At 45.9% G+C, this 17984-nt stretch overlaps 1 long non-coding RNA gene across 1 annotated transcript; it reads left to right on the top strand.

Moving 5' to 3' along the window:
- Positions 1-1747: 1747 nt before the first annotated feature.
- LOC309817718 lies at positions 1748-3463 on the top strand. The gene is made up of 3 exons (XR_014296240.1): positions 1748-2101; positions 2685-2734; positions 2929-3463. It is a non-coding gene; the product is annotated as an uncharacterized lncRNA (long non-coding RNA).
- Positions 3464-17984: the final 14521 nt, after the last annotated feature.

Genomic DNA, 17984 nt, shown 5'->3' with positions numbered 1-17984 from the left:
TCCACGTCACGCCAGTGTACACAGTTTTGCTCCTTTTAATTTGTAAGGTAGTGGTTCCCTGACTTTCCCGGGCAAGAATTCTTTGAAAGAAAAATTCCCAGATCTCCTTGTGGTGGTTGTATTTAGAGTAGCCGCTGACTGAGAGTGATAAGAAAATACATAACTCAGCAACGAAAGTATTTCTCAGCAGCCATGCTGTTGGCATTTTGGCCTAGGTCTGTCTTTGTTGGGGGCTGTCCTGTGCACTGTGGGCCGTTGAGCTGCATCCCTGGCCTTGACCCACTAGTTGCCGGTATCACCCCCTCCCCCAGTTGTGACGACCAAAAATGTCCCCGGAGGGCCCAAGTCACCCGTGGTTGGGAACCAGTGAGCTCTACTATGAATTCAGGAGAGCTTTTAAATGAGTTTGTGTTTATTAAGTCACTTAGATTTGCATTTAACTTCTGTATATGTGCAAAATAGTGTTATGGGTGTGTAAAACGCATACAGTTATTCAGTCCTCCCAACAACGCTGATAGGCTCGTGGATTTGTGATTTTGTTGCACTAACTGCCTTCCCCAGCGTTGTTAGCCGTGGCGTGGGAAGTACTGCTCTCAGCTCCGTGTACAAAATTCTATTGTCGTCTTAGAGCTTTCTTGAAAACAGGAGACTTGCTTACTTCAGGCGTGTGTGGGGAGGAGCGTTTTTTGTTGTTGTTGTTGTTGATGTTCGGCCTCGCTGCGCGGCTTGCAGTTGTAGTTCTCTGACCAGGGATTGAATTTGCAGCCCAGCATTGGAAGCGGGGAGTCCTAACCATCGGACTACCAGGGAATTCCCTGGGGAGGAACGTTTTTGACAGCTTGTGTGTGTTTAACCAGAAAGCCCTCAACGTGGTTTATAACGTGCTTTTTTCCCGTTATACAGTAGGCCATTAAGATTTTGCCATGTCGGTCTATTTTTCATCTTTCTACAGTAGCTGCGTTTTCTGCGGGCCTTATAATGTATTTGATCACTTTTCTCTTGTCAGGTATTTAGAATTTTTCTGTCATAAAGCTTTTGCACATCATCAGCTGTGCCTTTCAGGTGCAAGTCACATGAAATTTCAGAACCAAAGAAAACACAACATTTTGTGGCTCTTGCTTATATTGTCAAGTAGCACTTGAGAAAGATGACGCCCTCCTGCCCCGTGTGAGAGGGTCTGTTTCTCTGCGCTTTAGCCAAAGCCTAGGTCGTCATTACAGCGGACAGCTTGCTGTCACTGGCTCGCTACCGGAGTGGAGGTTTGAACCCGTGTGGCCCACATCCGTGTTGTGTTGGCGTCGGGCCACGCTGCGGCTGTCTCTCTCCAGTGGGGTCGGTCACTCGGGGAAGAAGCTGCGGGAAGGGCGCGGGCGGGGTGGGCGCGCTCACGGCCGCGGTCTCGCAGCCCTGCAGGTCCTCCGTGGCGGCGCTGGCGGCGCGCACGTCCCTGGACCTGGAGCTGGACCTCCAGGCGTCGCGGACGCGGCAGCGGCAGCTGACCGAGGCGCTGTGCGACCTGCGCGAGCTGCGCCAGCGCCTGGAGGACGCCCAGCTCCGCGGCCACGCCGAGCCCCCGGCCTGGCTGCTGCGCGACGAGCGCTTCCGGAGCCTGCTGCGGGAGGCCGAGAGGCAGGTGAGGCCCCGGCCCGCCAACGCGGGGAGGGGGCAGGCGGCCGGGCCTTTCTCGCCTCCCGGTGCCCGGAGCTGGCAGGGGCTTCCATCGCTCTTCCTTAAAACTGGAAGCAAACCCGTCTGGTTCACCCCGCGTTGCTGTTCCAGACGAGACAGACCAAACTTGACTTGCATTCAAGAACAGGCAGCTGAGAAGACGCTGAAGAAGGCCTCCAAAGGGGTGTGCCAGCTGCGCGGGCGGAACCTCAAAGAGCCCATCCAGCTGGGTGCAGGCGTTCAGGTGGGGAGAAGCCCAGGCCTCACTCTCGCGCTTGATTTTTACTGTCATACCTTTGTCATTATGAAGAGTAAAGTAAGTATTGAGAGAGACCCACAAGGAAGTCGAGAACAAAGCTGGAATCCCCACTGCTGTTAGCATTGTGCGATTTTTCTCCTGATTTATTTTCTGTGGAGCTTTAATTAAGGCCAGGTATGATCATTTTTGTTTAATTTTGCATTCAGCTTATTAAGAATTAACATACCACATGTTACTACCTAACCTGTTTTTTTTTCATGACTGATTTCATCTAATAAACATAATTCACTTACCGGCTCTTGTAACATCTTTTTATGTTTATGATCATAAATAACAGCAATTTACATATGTACAGTATGTGTTATCTTTGCTTTTTAAAATTTAGAGTGAAGCATACTCTATATTCAGGAAAATGTTCTTTTCTTACGAGTATAGTTTAGTGAGTTCTCATAAACTGAACATGACAGAAATCAAAACATTATCAGCATTTCCAGATTACTCTGCAAATTTCCTTAAACACTGTGTTGAATTCTAATGACATAAATTAGTTTTGCATGGTTTTGTTCTTTTATACAGCCGCAGTTAACACAGTTCTATCCATACTACTTTGTGCCTGACTTTTAGCTTTGTTTTTGTCTATACCTGTAATTTTTATGTCCTTATCATAAATAACACAAGATATTATAAGCACTTTCTTCAGTTTTGATTTAGAATTCATATATTGATATATTTTTAAAATGTATTCATTTGTTGATAGAACAAGAATGAACACTTACTATGTAGCAGGCACTCTTCCAGACACTGGAGGTAAGTCCCTGCCCTCCTAGGAGTATCATAACTTCTATTAAAATTTTGAAAATTTGTATACGAACATATATTATGGAAATTCAAATTCTGATTGTTCTTTGAACAAGGAAAGCCATCATTGATATGAGAGCTTCCTGCCAGCTTTCAGTGTCTGCATATCACCTTCTAACATAATTTTCTCCATGCCCACCCAGGGAGAAGATAACATTTTTCACGAGACCACGGGCTAACATACCCCTGCTGCCGGTTGATGATGTTTGCTGGAGTATTTATCTGCCTATTTTATTTCTGCGAAGTTCTAAAATTGTCTAGCTAAAATTGTCTTTCAAATATTTGTGCAGAGTTATTAATATACAATTTTTTTTTTCAAAAGTCTATAAATACGTATTTTTTTGATAGTGACAGGAGCAGGGCTTGGCTTTTCCTTGTTGTTAAATTAACATCTCAAACAGGTTATTTTATAAAAGAGTAGCTGTTGTGTGAAGATTCGACAGTTTCCATGCTGTTTTCTTTGACTTGAAGGGTGGAAGACAGAAACTCAGGCAAATTCACTCTATTGTCATTTATTCATGGTTCTTTTCTTCCTCCTTGAAGGAGAATACTGACTTTAAGATGTATTTTAAGACTGAAACTTGGTTCTTCAGTATTTGCCATGTGGTAGAATGGATCTTTAGGGCCGGTTTTGTGTTCTGACATCGGAAATGCAAACACTATGTGCTGAACTCGTCACTCGTCCCGTTTCTCCTGTGTGCATTTATCATGTATAGTGTACACTTTCGCACCCTTTATGTTCTGTTAAGATGCCACCTTAGGGGCTCAGTCCTAAGTCAGTGCGGGGTGCGCTTTGCGGAGCTTGGTCTCCCGCGCGGGCTGGGCACCCATAGCCCCTGGTTTCCGTGCACCTTTCCGTGCCCACCCCGGGTCTGAGGCTGGTCACGGAGCCCCCGGCAGGCACACAGCCCACCCTCACCCGGCCTCGGCAGCCCCGCCTGCCTTTCCAGTCCGCCCCATCTGATCCTGACCGACAAGGAGGGCAGTGGTGGAGCTACTGCTCTGCTGCTCTGCCCTGCAGGAAGTGAAAATAGAAGAAGGAAGGTGTGTTTTCACTGAGTCACTGGATCCGCTGATGGATAGAGCAGTCACGACATGGACACGATAACCTTTGAAGGCGCTTTCTTGAGGAAGCCAGCTTCCGTGGGAACTACAGCTACCAGGCGAGTCACTCACAGGAGAGCATGTGCTTTCGCTCAGAAGGCCCCCGCCCATGCTGGAGTCTTGCCAACATTTCTTAAGAAATCTTAGAACTAGCTCATGAGGAAAAAAATTTTGAGGGGGGGGGAAGTTCTTTATGAAATAAAACTATACCATTCTTTTAAAATGCCAGATGTTATAGTTTGCCTAATACGTATTTATTATATATGAAATGCACTCTCCTTCATGAGGCCTCAGAGGAGTAAACGAGGTGAGTCACACAAAATGTAAGAGAAAACGGAACCCTCCTCCTGGGTCTTTGTGCCCCTCCCTTGAAAGTGCCCCTCCCCCCTTAATCAGCAGCATCTCTCTTCTCCTTGGTCTGTAAGCACTCCCTTGTATAACCCACCTTCCTTTTCACATTTATTAAAAATGCATTTTGTAAAAGCATTTCATTGATATGTGACCTATCACGGACAGTGAAGTTGTCTGTGGTGGTAAGGCTGAAAACTGTGTGCTTTTTCACACTTGTCACTTCTTGCTATGTATTTCTGCCTCTAGTCCCGGTTTTTTTTCTTTTGCTAATTTCTCTGCATATATACCCACAACAGAGGTAGAGACACAAAACACATGAGTGCTTGCCAGAAGTGCCCCCCCAGGAGACAGCGTTGCTGCTCGGGTCAGGTTGGTGGCAGGCCCTCTCTGTCCCCAGCTGTTGAAACTTCAGAGTGATGGGTTGGCTGCCGCTGGACTCGGGGGTGTGTGGAGAGCAAGTCATATGCGTCTGAGGTACATGGCTCCCCAGACGTGGGAGAGCCCCGGCCGCGTTGCCGGGACTGTGTTTAGGCACTGCCACTTGAAGCTCTAAGTGGGTGGAAAGGTTGAGGTAGCTTTCCTGCTAACCCCTACAAAGTAGCAACGTGGGGAAACCCACTGTGCCAATACAGAAAGCCCGCAAGGGTTTTCAAATGTCACTGCCCACTAGACACAGGTTTCTGTTTGGAATGCTTCCGCATCCCAGAGTTAAAAAAAAAAAAAAAAAAAAGGAAATCCCTCCTTTGCCCCACCAGAAACACATGCAGCCCCAGCTTTGGTGTCAGTTCAAGGAGCGCTGTGTTTTGCGCCTTTCCCCTGTGCTTCTCCGCCTCCCTCCTGTCTGCTTTTGCACCTGAATGGGACCATAGTCAGAAAGGAAGGAAAAGCCAGGCTGATGAAGGACGGGGAGGTGACGGGTCCGTGCTGCTCGCAGGCCGTGCTGGAAGTGGCACGTGGACAGCGACAGAGGCCAGGCTAGCAGGCAGGGCACGAGGCACCCTAACTGGCTTCTCTTTCGTGATCGATTGTGCAGCTTCCGACTAGTTAAGACTGCCACCCCCTGGAAAATATCCCACATGTCCGAAAAGTGAAGTCCAGTCGTCTTAAGGCGTATTTTCTTATGTTTAAGTTTGCCCATAATCGTGCCTTGGACAATCCGAAGTCTGCCACCAGGGTCCTTTAGAATCAGTGTGATGAGTAAAAGGGAATTCGGTCTTCACTTCATCTGGTCACGTAATTGTCACCACCGAAATAAGTAACCTTCTGTTGTGGGAATAAGTTATAATCAGTATTCATCTCTGTTTTTATCACTGTTCTAATTGTGTCATTTGTATTGTTTGAAAGCATTTCTTCTACAAAATTAAACTAACCTGCCTTAAGAACAGAATGGAAATGTGTGTGATTAAAAAAAAATGTAATTAGAGACTTAAATATATTAAAATGTATATAATTGTATTCAACATAAAAAATAGAGGTATGAAAATAGAATAGTACAATGAAGACACATGCAGCCCTCTCCCCTACCCCTTCAACATGGATCACTCTTGGCCCATCTTGTTTGGTCTACACCTCCGCCCGCCCCACCTTCCCGAGTTCTGAAGCAAATACCATACACCTTTCTGGTTGAGCTGGAAACATTTCAGTACATATGGCTAAGAGAGAAAGACACACACAGTATCCTTATCACATCATAACATTTAATAACTCCTCAATGGCATTCATCATCCATGGTTCACCTTTTCACTTGCCTCAAGATCATTCCTTTTTTTTTTTTTTTAACTGAACAGAATCTAAATATCTGTTTATTGGGATTTTTTTTTTAAGTCTGTGGTGTTTTGGGGGGAGGGGGAGCTTTCTTGAGATAGAATTCACATACCATACAATTCACCCTTTTAAAGCATGTAATTCATCAGTTTTTAGTATATTCGGAGTTTAGTATGTTCGTAGTGCAAATGCTACAATCAATTGTAAAACTTTTTCCTCACCCCAAAAAGAAACCCTGTGCCGGTTAACCGTCACCCCATTTCTCCGCCCACCCCCGGTAACTGCTAATCTTTCTCTCTCTGTGGATTTGCCTATTTTGGATGTTTCCTGGAAATAGAATCACATGCTATGTGTGCTGGCTTTGTTCGCTCAGCATCATGTCTTCTGGGCTCGTCCACATTGTAGCCTGTGTCAGGACTTCACTCCTTTCTATTGCTGAGTAATATTCCTTTGTGTAGATAGACCACATCGTGTTTATTTGTTCGGCAGTTGATGGCCATTTGGGTTGTTTCCACTTTTTGGCTGATAGGGATAATGTTGCTGTGTACATTTGTGTACAAGTTTTTGTGTGGACATAGGTCTTTATTTCTCTTGGGTCTATACATAAAAGTAGAATTTCTAGATCATATGGTAATTCTATGTTTAACCATTTGGAGAACTGCCAGACTATTTCCAAAGCCGCTGCCCATTTTATATTCCTACCGGCAGTGTACAAGGGCTTCAATTTCTCCACTTCCTGGCCAACATTTGTCATTTTGATCATTGTCATCTTCATAGGTGCACAGTGCCATCTCAGCGCAGTTGTGTCGGTTTTTTTTTTTATTTTTTTTATTTTTATGGAACGCTTCACGAATTTGCGTGTCATCCTTGCGCAGGGGCCATGCTAATCTTCTCTGTATCGTTCCAATTTTTTTAGTATATGTGCTGCCGAAGCGAGCACTGTGTCGGTTTTTAATTCACAGGACCCACGCCCCCTACCACACACACACCTTTGTAATTTGTGTGTTTTCTGATCTCCCACAGCCTGGACTTGGCTCATTGTATCCCTGGGTGTAGTTTAACATGTTCCTCTGAACTTTATTTCCTAAAAATAAATGCTGAAAAAAGCTGTTGTTGAACCTAAAAGCTTGATCAGATTCCCTTTTGTTTTTTTCCTTTCTTTTTTGGGGGCTGGGATGGGTGGCAAGACATATCTTCATCCATCAGGTAGCTTATAATGTTTCTTTTTATAGGGTTTGCAACTATTGATAATCAATACCTAGATCCATTAATTCACTAAGGGTTGCAAAATGATGATGTTCTCTCAATTTTTAAAACATTATTATTTACTTTGAAATGCTTTTATTAAGAGAAACTTACTAGTCTATTTGGTTATCCAGTGGTACAGTTTATATGGGAAAAGCAAGATAAATGCTTGAATTTTTTCTTTATTGACCAGTTTTGAAAATAATGGTTTCCCCAGCACTGTTACAGTGGTGACCAATTTGTTTATGGATTTTTTTTTTTTTAGTATCGTTATTAACACAAATTTAAATATGTTTGGTGTGCTTTAATCCACTGGAGTGGTTATCCTTATTAATGCTCAAATTCCCTCCTCTGTAGCTGAGGCAGACTGCTGGTTGACTGCTGGGTCCTTTTTATATGTCCTCAGGAGTCTGAGACGGCTTCCTTGCTACTGAAACGGAGCGGGACCCTACAGAGCTTTCCCAGGGACAGACACTTGCCCAGGCCCTGTGTCCCCTGCCCACCTCTTGTGTGTAGAAAATCTTTAGCATCTTAGACCTTCCCTGAGTTCCAAAAAGAAAAATTTAATAAGAGAAGAAAAAAAATAAACAGAAACAAAAAATATTCAAGTAAGACTTAGAATAACAGTTTAGCCATAAAACAAGGTCAAGGGCCTTTGGTTCTTCCTCAGGGGCTATAGATAATACCCTGGGCCGTACCCTTCAGTTGTCTGCAGGCACTAAAACCTCCACCAGGTGGAAGAAGTTAATTGCATGCTGGTCACATAGACCCCAGACCAGTTGGAACCAGAAGGTTGAGATCGAGATTCCTGATTTTTAAAATCACCCTGTTACCTCACCATCAACCCATGAGAGAATCGTGCACGAGCTAGCTGATCACACACCCTGTCACCCTCTCGCTCACACTGTCTTTAAAAACCCTTCCCTGAAAGCCACTGGGGAGCTTGGATCTTTTGAGCTAAGCCGCCAGTTCTTCCTTGGCCTTGAAACAAACGCTGCGCTTTCCTTCACCACAAGCCGGTGTCAGTACATTGGTTTTGCTGCTCCATGGGCGAGGGGACCAAGTTTGGTTCGGTAACACTACCCTGCTTGACCAGATGTTTGTGACCTGGAAATGGTCATTTCTCCAGGGAGACTTGGTTTCTTGGTGGCAGGAGTACTCGTTACTGCTGGGTTAGTCATTGTTTTTAGATTTATTGTCTGTCTCTGTTAAGTAGACTGACAATATTTTCTTGTCACGCATCTCAATTTTTGCTTTGAAACAAGTGATCAGACACTGCCACCTCATTTTGGAGCAAGATTTGCAGGCCCTTGGTTGCATCCAAAGGCAGAGGCTGCACGTCTTTTGGTTTGGAAACATCGTGTCTGGGACCTGTGGCGAGAGGCACGCAGCCTTTTAGAATCTATGGTTTTCCGTCCTTCCCACCAACAGACACTCTGGCCAGATTGCTTTTCCTACTCTGCAGTTACAGACAGAATCCCCTGGGTAATAAACACAAATTGTTTTATTGCAATGGAATTAGTTTAAAAGAAACGCTTTGCAGCACTGCCCAATAGAACTATCTGCAATTATGGAATTGTTTTATATCTGCACTAAAATATAGTAGCCACTAGCCATATGTGGCGATCAGGCACTTGACATGTGGCTAATGTGACTAAGGAACTGAACTTTATTTAAAAAAAATTTTTTAATTTATTTAGGCTGTGCCAGGTCTTAGGTGTGGCGTACATGTGGGACCCAGCTCCCCGACCAGGGATTTAACCTGGGGTCCCCGCATTGGGAGTGCAGAGTCTTACCCCCTGGACCATCAGGGAAGTCCCTGAATTTTAAATTTTATTAATTTAAATTAATTTAAACTTGAATAGCAGCTTGTGGCTAGTGGCTACCATATTGAAGCAGTGCAATTTTACCCTGTATTACTGTGTAAGGGGAATAATTATGTCCAACTGGCCAGGGGTTACATGCCCTGCTTTCCCCGTGGGTGGGTTTCTGTGAGTTGACAATGGTGTGCAAATGAACTGGGCCACGTGGGGCTTTATATATAGGTGTGTGTGTGTTAGATTGTGAGTCTTTATAACTTTTTCCACTCGGCTCAAAATATGCTAGGTATTTTGATAAGCAGATATAGGGGTACACATTTTTCCTTGCGTCTCAGGCTCCAGTAAGGCTCTGCAAAGCGGTGCTTACTCTTTCCAGAGCCCTCACTTAAGCCTCAAAACGCCCCCAGGTGGTGGATCCTTTTACTACCTCTACTGCTCCCCACTTTCTAGAAGGGAAAATCGAGGCTTGCAGAAGCTTGACAAATAGCACAGACAATAATACTGTAATATGGTTGTTATGTAATACTTCAAGATGGTGTCTGAGAACATTTGAAGACAATGTTGGTTCTGGTGTAACACTGTATCCCAGAGACAGTTTTTTGTTTGTTCGTTTGTTTTACCATGTAGTGTGCTTCCATGTCTATGAAAACTTCCCTTCCCTCTCTGTGTCCCAGTCACTGGGTTCCGCTCCCCAGAGATAACCACCCTTTGCAGCTTCCTGTGCATCAATTCTGAAATAGTCTATGAAGATACAGGGAATCATACTTCCCACGTGCCAGCAGTACCACATTTAAGGGATTATAATGAAGCAGAGCTTCCAGCATGTTATACAATGGTGAACTCTTTAAAATGACTGGGAAGGGCCTGCCCTGGAGGTCCAGTGGTTAAGACTCCGCGCTTCCACTGCAGGGGGCCTGGGTTTGATCCCTGGTCGGCCGGGGGATTAAGATCCCTCATGCTGCGGGACTCGGCCAAAAAAAAAAAAAAAAAGAAAAACAAAGCCTGGGAAATGGAAGATTTGAGTGAATGAAATTCTACTGTATAAGCAGGGTTTCTCTGCTTCGGCACTAGTGATATTCTGGGCTGGAACCTTCTCTGTTGCAAGGCTGTCCTGGGCACTGTAGGTTGGTGAGCAGCATCCCGGGCCTCCACCCACCAGATGCCAGGGCCCCCCCCCCCCGCCCCGAGGTGTGGCAGCCAAAACTGTCCCCAGACAGTGTCCCATGTACCAGCAGCAGATAAGAGGAAAAAAATGTAAAAGATTCAAAGGGATTAACAAGTAGAAGTCTGTGAAGAAAGCAGAAGGTGCCAGTATGGAGAAATTAAAGCTCAAAGGTTATTACGTAAGTGTTTGAAGAATCTTTTCAGGAAGGATCTTAACGGCTATCTTTCAGTCTTCGCACATAGCAGAATAAGAAGTGAATTTAAATGGAAGAGAAATTAAGGCTGGACCTACGGACGATGAAACGGTAACATCAGTTCTGAGCTGCCATCTTCCTTCCTAAAGATTTTTATGAGCAGAATAACCTAGGATGATTAGGAATTGTTCTCTCCGGGCTTTGCGGTTAAGATTTGAGAATCTTCAAGGAATGAAATCTGCGTTAAAAAGTAGCAAAATGTACATAATCCATGATCATGCCTCCTACAGTGCTTTAAAAAAAAAAAAGCAATAGCTGTTTCTTGTTACAGAAGCAATGCATGTTAATCGTAGAAAAACTAGAAAATGCTGCTAAGCTAAAAAGAAGAAAATGAGAAATACCCTTAATCTCACAAATGAGTGAAATACTAAGGTCGATACTTCAGTGAATTTGCTTCCCAGTTGTTTTCTCTGTTCAAAAGTATTTGCGTAGATATAAATATATTAAACTGTAGGGGGGGGGAACTCTTCCCTTCTTCCCTTCTAGGTTTCTTGACTGGTCTAATAATTAAATTGACATAAGATGGATTAACAGGAGAGAAACATTTAATTTCCTGTGGTAGGGGAGCCCATAGAATTCTGAGACTCCAAGAAGTCACCAAAGCAGGCAGCTTTTATACCTTCTAGACAAGAAAACCATAAGTTTGTGTAGAATTGGAGAAACAAAGGGGTTTGGGCTTGGGCTAGCAAATTAGTGCAAGTAACAAGGTTTGTTTATACAGCCTTCCAGGTGGCGAATTTCCTGTCTCCGCAATAAGGATGCCTTTTATCCACCTGGTGGGGGCAGGGTACCTTCACATGCCTTTGGGGGGACCAAGGAAGGTCAGAGTGTCTTTTATTTGCACAGGCTGTTTCTTAAGTAACTTTAATTCAAAATAATCAGTATGCCAAGTGGCCTATTTTGGGGGTGGCATCTTCTGCTTCCCTTCAACACCTACATACATTCGTCGGATCATTCAGCACATAATGCTTTGGAGCTTGCTTTTTTTCATTTAAGACACCGTGAATGTCCTTCCATGTCTAAAAGTATCTATTACCATATCTGTTTTAATTCTTGTGTTGTACCGATGTCTTATAAACCTAACCTATCCTCTGTTTCTGGCCACTTAACTTGCTGCTGGTGCTTTGAGGTCATAAATAATATTGCAGCAATTCTTCCTTTCACGATTCTTTTTTCCTAATGAGGCTAGTTCCTGGAGCAAATGACAGCAATAGCTGTCGGGCCCACTCTATGTTTCAACCCGCGCATATTTGCAAGGTTTTTGGTAGGAATTGCTAAACATCCCACCAGGAAGATTGTTCAATTTACATTCTTATGGCCGGGGGGGGGGGGGGGGGAATCTTTTTTTTTAAGTCCTTGACAAAAGGACAATTTCATGGGTGGAGGTGGAGGATGTTGGAAGTGATCTCATTCTGTTGAAAACTGTGCGCCCCAGTTTTAGGCTTTTCCTGAATTGCCTGTTTGCTGTAATGTTCTTCACACTTGAACAATCACCTGGAGAAGAGAAGGTGAAACTAACCTACTGGCAAAAAAATCGCCCCACGACGAGGAAGGTGCCTCTGCTTGAGTCATTTCCGCCAAGCCGGAACACAGAGCAAGTCACTTCGGACCTCGGAGGGCATTTTATAGACCGCCCCGCGTCCCAGCTCCCGTCGATTCTTGGAACTCCCACCACCATAGTCCCGGCAGCCCAACCCCAGCGGGCAGCGCGTTCCGTGTCGGGGACGCGGGGTTCTCTGTGCACCCGAAGGAACCGACTGTACGAGGCTTGGAAGGGCCGGCCTCCAGAGCCGAGGTGACCCAGCCTGCCGGGCAGGGCCGAGTGGCTGCACGGAGCACGTGACGCTCGCAGCCTGGCTCTTGGCTCGGGATAGTGGGGGCCCGCCCCACGCGCCAAAGGCTGAAATCGGCTTCTGCCTCCGGCAGGAAAATGAGCTTGTCAGTTTCTGTCTCTAGTGGGCCCTCAACCCACTGGAGCATGGGATTTCGGTAGCATTTAAATTTTATGTCTCAGGAATCTGAAAGCAAAAGGTAAGTTGTTTATCACTCAGAAAAACAAATGAGAGGAAGGACCTGGAATACCGTACGGCCACTTTGTTGATTTTTAAAATCGAGTTGAAAATAATCGATCGCTGTGCGAGACAAGGGCTGTTATTTAGCCCCAAATTAGAGACTGACCTTCTGAACAGAAATGTGGTTAAATCAGGAGGGGATGGTGGTAAAAGGGCCCGGGGTTAAATATAGAAGGACATGAAAGCTGCCGCAATAAATAGCAAGTAAGTAATAACCCTGGCCTGCTTGTGAAACAGCCCGTTTCACATCTCTTTCAGGGGCGCCAGCGAAGGTGATGTTAAAATTGCAATTTAAATTCAAACGAAAGGAAACTAATCTATATGAAACTGGAATACAAATAAAAACAGTTCCTGCTTTTGCTCTTTCACATTTCAAAAACGTTTATGTGGTTTGGCAAGAAAGTTGATATCTTCACTTATTAAGTCTGAAATATGCCGTTTCAGATTTATGAAATGATCACAGTTGGAATTTTCTAAGTCCCTCTAGGCAAGGCTATTTCAGTTGTGAATGAGAAATATTGACATTGTACATATTTTCTGTAATAGAAGACTCACTTCCGCAGAATGTGATAAAAATTAGAAAACGTATAATAATGAGTTATTGTGAATTAACTTTCATGTCTGAGAGATCACATTCTTTACCAGAAGATTTAGGAAAACAGACACAAGTACAACCATGCTCATGCACTAGCCCTTTACTTTGAACAGTCAAATGTTCAAGTAAGAAGTATAACTACGTGGTGTCACTGTTGTTTTCTTCGGCAAAAACACGTTGATATTGGAATGCAGGTATTGAGAGTAATTACAAGCATTATTCATCAGTGCAATTGGTATTACATTCCACAACGTATATGCTTCAAATTAATGTATTTGATATACGTTTGAAACATGGACCCTCTATGCAAAATATGTATACGCACTCTGTATTTTAACGGTCATTTTGATTTGCACAAAATAGGTTTGTTTATTTAGTTCTCTACTGCATTTGATAAAGACTCTTTAAAAATAAAAGACTAAATTATTTCCTTTCATTACTAATCACCTTATTGAAATCCTATTACCTCCGTGGAGCCTGGAGTCATTTGGGTCTCCCCTTCTGTGTGCTGTTTGTTTCCCACAGTTGGTGGAAGGCTAGGCCAGCTGCCCACACCAAACACACCGCCCTGAAAGGAGGCCAGAGCGAGGCTTCCCGGCCACTCGCTCTTCGCCTCCAGTGACTTCCAGGGTCTTCCCTCCCTCCCCTCCTCGCCCCGAGGGCGTTACGTGGCGGCGTGGGCCCGCCTCCCGGTGACGTCAGCAGCCATTGCACCGAAGAAAGGATGCGGCGCAGGTGGGCGACCGGCCTGCGCCATGCGGCACTGCAGGTAAGGGACTCTGCAGGAGGAGCCCCTGCAGCCCGTCGGCGCCCCAGAGTGGGGTTTTTCTGGCTGCTGCGGATGCTGCAGGCACGAGGCAGCAGGGAGGGCGCAGAGGGCGGCTGCAGGCTCACGCGTGACTTGGGTCTTGGCAGGCGCACCTTGGGAAAGTGGGCAGGGGCCAGACTAAAAGACCCGGGCTTCTTTCACAGGAGGGGAAAAAAAATCAGAAATGATCACAGTACACGCATTGTAAGGAGAGACAGGGGCTGCTTGGCAAAGATAACTGTTTACCGACGGTCATTGTGCTTCTTAAATAATGACACATTTAGTGATTCTCCTTACAGGGGTTTGTCCTCAGTAGTCAGCCTGATTTCTTTCAAAGCCAAGCTGCTTTGCTTGAAATGGAGTGGAAAATTCTTGGTTAGCATTTGAAGAGCTAGATGTGCGGTCTAAATTGTTTGGCATTATTTTGCAAGGTTCCAGCATTTAAAGGGGATATGTCAGAAATGTGTTTGTTTTCTCCAGGTGTTTTAAATAGATTAAAATATAACAGTATCCAATAAAATAAAGCTCCCAATGTGCGTGTAGGAGAGTGCAAACCAGCTACATCTGTTAAGATCAAAAAGGTCTTTAGAAGGGGGTGGAGCTGGAAATGAACACCAAAAGCCATGAATTTCCAGTGTTCATTTTGTTTTTTACGCGGACCTCTCACTGTTGTGGCCTCTCCCGTCGCGGAGCACAGGCCCCGGACGGACGCACAGGCTCAGTGGCCATGGCTCACGGGCCTAGCCGCTCCGCGGCATATGGGATCTTCCCGGACCGGGGCACGAACCCGTGTCCCCTGCATCGGCAGGCGGACTCTCAACCACTGCGCCACCAGAGAAGCCCTCCAGTGTTCTTTTTAATTCCATTGCTAAGTAATTTGCTTGCTGAAAGAAGGGGCTTGATGACTGCAGTGGTAGATGGAGGAGGGATCAGCTGACTTCAATTTTGGCAGGACAGGAGGTGGGATTTTAATGGACTCTTTTGAGAGTTCACACCTGTGTTTACATTCCTTTCTCTGGTTCACATACGACCCGAGGCCAGGACATGTGTGGGTACCCTTAAGAGGAGAATGTGGCGTTCTTTCTTGTAAAACGTGACCCCTCTGGAAGCCGTGGTATCACTGAATTGTATTGGAACGCACACCATGTATTATTTGACCCATCCAGCAACTGTGGGAGGACCTGTAAAACAATGGTATTTTAGTTGATAATTAAATAAGGCATTTTTTTCAGCGTTTGGACACCCTGATGTGTTGCTGCAGTAATTCAGTAATTAATTTACTGCAGTTTTCTTCATTTGGTTCAGGTTGGCTATTAGAGTCAAGGTCCTCAGGCCCCTACCTTCCCTTGTTCCCCAGCCCAACCCTAGACAGAGCAGATGAGAGACAGATGTAGTAGAGACCTGATTCCACTTCTGGCTTTGGGACTGTGGAACCTGGGACAAGTCACTTTGTGTCTTTGGGAGTCAGTTTTCTTGTCCCCAGAGTGACCAAGGAATTTATATCAGGGTTTCTCAGCCTTGGCACTATTGACGTTTGGGGCTGGATAAATCTGTTTGTTGTGGGCACCGTCCTGTGCCCTGGAGGATGTTTCTTTAGCTGCATCACTGGCCTCCACCCACTAGATGCCAGTGGCCCCCGCCCCCCAAGTTGTGACAATGAAAAATGTCTCCAGACCCTGCCACTTGTTCCCTCATGGGGCTCCATTGCCCCTGGTTGAGAACCACTGATTTGGACGATCTTAGATGTTCTGGCTCTGGTATTCTAGAATTCATTTTCCTATGATTTGTTTCATGCTGAGCCCTTGGTCAGAGATCCGATTCCCTTTCATGATGTTGTCAATGCGGAGACTTTTTTATGCTCTGGGGTTCCAGAAGTAGCTTCAGTCAAAAAGGGGAGGCCTGTTTTGTGTGCCAGTCGTAGCTGGGAAGCTAGCTTGCCAGAGTGTCAGGGAAGGAGGGAAGAGCACAAGCAGTAGACCACCGTGTCCGGAACTGGGGTAGACCAGAGTCCCCATCCTTATCTGCAAAAGTGGGAATAGGACCCGTGTGCAGGTGTCGAGGGGAGGGAGTGAGGTAACGCGGGTGCTGGTGCCCGTTGTGGCCGTCACGGTCACGCACTTTACGCTCCAGTGTAGGACTGGCCGCTAAAGGTCTGGCTCTGACACTTCAGAGAGCGGCTTTTGCTGCACCACTTCACCTCTTGGAACCGTTGCCGAAAATGTAAATGGGGCTACTGTACTTGCTGGTCCTGCTTCTTTGGCTCTTGGGGGGATCAGATGGATGTAAGAGGGTCAGCAAGCTGGAAACTCCCGGGAGACAGGAAGCAGTCATGGCAGTGGCATTGCGAGGCATGGGCTATGTGTAGTGGGTTTGGGGGAGGGAGCTTATAATCAAACAATTATCCTTGTCCCCCCCACGGGCCTGGGACTGTGGTGTGCCCCTCCCCCAGTACCCTTGCCCTCAGCTCGCTCTCTCAGCCTCTTCCTGGCCCCATAAAAACTGCTCTCCTGGGGGAGGGTTGGTTCTTTAGCGAGAAGGAGCGAGTGTGCAGAGGCCGGGGCACAGGCAGCCTCCTTTGTCCACTTCCAGCCATTTTCTTTACAGGTGGCGCCCACAGCCGGCCAGGTAGCTTGTCCCCAGAATGGCTTGGCACGCTATGTGGGTCATTGGGCGTTGTCTCTGCACCCAGTCAATGATGTGAAAGAAAATGAAAGAGGAGGAGGGCTTCCCTGGTGGCGCAGTGGTTAAGAATCCGCCTGCCAATGCAGGGGACACGGGTTTGAGCCCTGGTCCGGGAAGATCCCACGTGCCGTGGAGCAGCTAAGCCCGTGCGCCACAACTACCGAGCCTGCGGTCTACAGCCCACGAGCCACAACTACTGAGCCCACGTGCCACAACTACTGAAGCCCGCATGCCTAGAGCCCGTGCTCCGCAACAGGAGAAGCCACTGGAGTGAGAAGCCTGCACACGGCAAGGAAGAGTAGCCCCCGCTCGCCACAACTAGAGAAAGGCCCCGCGCAGCAAGGACGACCTAATGCAGCCAAAAATAAATAAAATAAATAAGTTAAAAAAGAAAAAAAAATGGAGGAGGATTCTCCATCAAAAGCGACGGAATGACTGTCCTAGGCAGCTCTGCTGCTGTGACAGAGTACCACACACCGGGTGGCTCATCAACGACAGACGTTTATTTCTCACAGTTCTGGAGGCTGGAAGTCTGAGCTCAGGGTGCCCGCATAGCTGGGTTCTGGTGAGGGCTCTCTTCTGCATTGCAAATGGCTGCCTTCTTGTGTCCTCGCATGGTGGGAAGAGAGCTCTCTGGCCTCTTCTTATAAGGGCACTAGTTGCATCGTGAGTGCTCCATCTTCATTACTTAATCACCTGCCAAAGGCCCCACCTCCTAATACCATCACATTGGGGATTGGGATTTCAATATATGAATTCTGGGGGATACATTCAGTCCATGACAATAACCAGCTGTAACTTGTGCCCTTGATTGGATCCTGGCTTGAACAAACGTCAGTAATAGGCTTTGGGGACACCTGGGTTATTTTTATGTGCCTGCCTTCTAGATCATGCGAGGAGACTTGTAAATTTGATTAGATGCCATAATCTCGTGGTGTGGTAGGCATCCAGCTCAGCCACTCCTCATTCCTGACACCGAAACAGTGAGATGAGACATGGTTGTTTCCTGCTGCCATGTTTCAGGGTGATTTGTTACACAGCAGTAGATAACTAACACGTGTATATGTACAGGAGTCTTATTTTTCAGTGATGCATGCTGAAGTAGTTAGGGGTGAAGTGTCATGAGAGCAAAAACTTTAAAATTTTTTTTTTTTTTTAACATTTTTGGAGATCTTTTTAATGTATGGCTGAAGAGAAGACAGATGAATTCTCAAACCTGCTTCTGCGTTCAGTCTGTTGCAGTATCACATGTCATGTAGCCTCTGGAAAATTCCACTGTACACTCATGAGAGAATGAGAATGGAAAAAGGCAAATAAAAATGTACAATTATTATAAGAAT

Source organism: Grampus griseus, assembly GCF_964374135.1.
Source record: "Grampus griseus genome assembly, chromosome: Y".
NCBI classification, from domain to species: Eukaryota; Metazoa; Chordata; class Mammalia; order Artiodactyla; family Delphinidae; genus Grampus; species Grampus griseus.
The sequence above is the reverse complement of the archived record's forward strand: the minus strand, read 5'-3'. Positions and strand labels throughout refer to the sequence as shown.